Source organism: Prionailurus bengalensis, chromosome E4, assembly GCF_016509475.1.
Source record: "Prionailurus bengalensis isolate Pbe53 chromosome E4, Fcat_Pben_1.1_paternal_pri, whole genome shotgun sequence".
Classification (NCBI taxonomy): domain Eukaryota; kingdom Metazoa; phylum Chordata; class Mammalia; order Carnivora; family Felidae; genus Prionailurus; species Prionailurus bengalensis.
Genome location: NC_057360.1, coordinates 37,461,043 through 37,464,211, shown reverse-complemented (window position 1 = coordinate 37,464,211; position 3,169 = coordinate 37,461,043).

Here is a 3,169-nt window from a genome sequence, read left to right as displayed (position 1 = left end):
TATAATAATGGAAATGACTCTCACTAAGCTGTGGAAGCTAGAGGTAGACACTCCCCTGTCCTCCCGAGCTCCCCATTAGGAAGAAAGGGTGAGCAGGAGCCAGGCGAGTGAGTCCTGGTTCCTAAAGCTTAAATGAGGGAGATCTGGCAAGGAAATGGAAGAAAACAGGATATGACATTTTACCTTTAAGCAAAATTTATTTTCTCAGAAGAGAATTCACATGGGAGAGAGAGCAGATTCCCTCTGTACTCCTTTATCTAAATAATCCAGGAATCATTTTTGGAGGAACCTGGGTAGAGTTCAAGATAGATGCTTAGACTTTGTGGAAAACCAGAAAGTAATAAGAGATTATTCAGTAAGGAAGAATCAGAGAGACTAAGAGGAGATGCTTCAAGAAAAGAAGGCAAGAGTTCAAAGTTGCAAGAATCAAGTGCAAAAGAAGTAGAAACTTGGATACCTAAACAGTAAGACGTTAGGGTATATAGTCAAGAGTGAAGCAGTGGACAACTACTTGAGTATAGAGCAGGCAAGGTGTCAGAAGGTCAAAGAAAACCCTAAAACAATGGAGTGGGAAAGTTATAAACACAAAATCAGTGAAAAGTCTAGAATCCAAGCTGAACCAAGCTGAACCAAGTGAAATCAGTTGGTTCAAAGTGCCAGTCATGAATAGTGCATTAAGGAAAACTGAAAGTACTCACAACTGATAAAAAGAATATCCCTCTCCTGAGACAGCAGCATATGAAAAGGAGAAAATGCATTTGTATAAAAAGCAGATCATTTTGCCTTTGGGCTTGAAACCGTGGAAAAAGGCAGAATGTTTGCGAAAGAAGAAAAGAAAAACACCTTAAAGAAAATGGTCTCTCTCCCCAAGGCATGGCAGTCTTCCTCCTCCCCTGGTCTGAGGGCAGTAGGCACAAATAGTCCTCAGCACAGAGAGGAGAGGCCCGAGGCTCTCAAACACAGAGTCTGCATCACTGGGATCTATAAATCGAAAAGGCCACATATATGCAAAAGTGAGTCCAAAATCAATACACTTCCTAAGGACAGACGGATTGATCCTAAGATACTGGGCCAGCCGCAAACACTTGACCCAAAGGATAACTGACCATGTAGCCGAAGAACCACACTCTCTCATAAGGTATTGCTTCCCAAACTTGGCCATCTCATGAGCATAGAGCTAATGGAAGTAGTTAAAAGGCACACCGGAGAAAATAGCAAACTGAAAAAGCCGTAGTTTTTAAATGAGGATTCTTTTTTTTTTTTTTTTCAACGTTTATTTATTTTTGGGACAGAGAGAGACAGAGCATGAACGGGGGAGGGGCAGAAAGAGAGGGAGACACAGAATCGGAAACAGGCTCCAGGCTCTGAGCCATCAGCCCAGAGCCCGACGCAGGGCTCGAACTCACCGACCGCGAGATCGTGACCTGGCTGAAGTCGGACGCCTAACCGACTGCGCCACCCAGGCGCCCCTAAATGAGGATTCTTATCCTTGCAGATGACCAGCCTCCAGATTCTCGCAGTTTCCGAACCCTGTGAAAATGATGGAGATCAATATCAAGGTATACTAAGGTGCCCAGCTCTTTTGTTTGGGAAGCTTTGCCTTAGGGGAAAGTTTGAGATCTCCAGAGATAATTACCCTTACAGGCAGATGTCTACACATTCAAAGAAATGGGTAGACACAAACATCAAAGTTAAATAGCAAGCCTTGAAAACTTGTATAGAGCAACTGAGCCCAGTACAGCTTAAAGTGATGTCTCAAGTACAAAATATAGCAAAAGAAGTCACTGTTTCTTTGAATGGAAAGGGAGACCCTCTTCTCTGCCTCTTCTCTTCCTCTTCCTCTTCCTGTTCTGGCTCTTCTTCAGTGCATGGAACTTACAAAGTATACAAATGCACAGAGGTAGATGAGGAGAAGAACAATCCGGCAGACCAACAAGCAGCAGTTTCATACAATGGAAATGGCATTTGTAAAATGTAATGCCGAGATGGCACGTGTTCAGGCTGCCGGTGTGTTTTCTCGTGCCAGAGGCATGTTCTTAAAATAATAGAATTTGAGTGCTTTTAGGGAGGGTATGTGGTTTTTGTTTATGTTTTTGAAGCTGCCACCACTTAATATTTTATCAACCTTTTTCATTCAGCTTTAAAAACTTTTTTTTCTAACCTTTGAAGATATCTGAGCTTGCACACACCAGCTCTTAAGCAGTTCTGAGAAGATCTTGAAGCCAGCATTTTTAGAGGAATGACCTCTAAACATGGTCAGCCCAGCAGAGATAAGTCTGGAACCCAAGGAAAGGAATGTACAAAAATAAGGCGGCAGCTAGCATGAAGACAGAAATGATTTCTAGTAAGGAAATACTGTTATTAAGAGTTATCATAACAGTTTCAATTTTTTTAATAATAAAACACACAGGTTTATACATGCATATTTTTTCTAAAACCTATACTCCTAAAATATATCTAATTTATCATATTTTATTTAATTCTCTTTAATGCTTCTGTTTTAAAAGGTATCCAAAGAGGATGTTGAAGTGTCTATACTTACTTGAATTTGATCTACCACCTAATAAATGTCTAATTGTCTTGGCAGAAATGATCCTTGAGTGAGTCTTCCAAGTAGCCCAAAACACACAGTACAAATGGGCTTCGGGGGGTATATTTTTATATGTGTTAGATACACGGGCTGTTCCGATTTGGGGAAAAGTAAAGTATGAGTCAACCTGGAGCTCCTTATGTTTTTTGATAGAAAGAAGGTAACATGTGGGATAGCTAAAGGGATATGCTTATAAAGAGTAGAGAGAGGTATGAGGTCTACACATGGAGGCTCTGGCCTTAAAAGGCACTCACTTCCCAGTGGCTCCCACTGTTAAAGCAGTGAGATAGGATTGGATTTATATAATGGGTAAGTGGAGATATCATACCTGGCCCACGTTGGAATGATTGTATGGAATAAGATCTAGAGAAAAATAATTTTCCACAGAAAAGTACATGATTGATTTATCCCAATAGTACCATTCTTAAGTAAGTGTGAATAAGCTTGATGTTATAAAATTCCAGCATGCACATGGAAACCTGTAATGCAAACATGTATGAACATAGCATATAGTTTATTGACGTAACACATACATAAGTTGTAGCATTTAGAAGCACCCTCCCGCCTCCAGCTGAATAA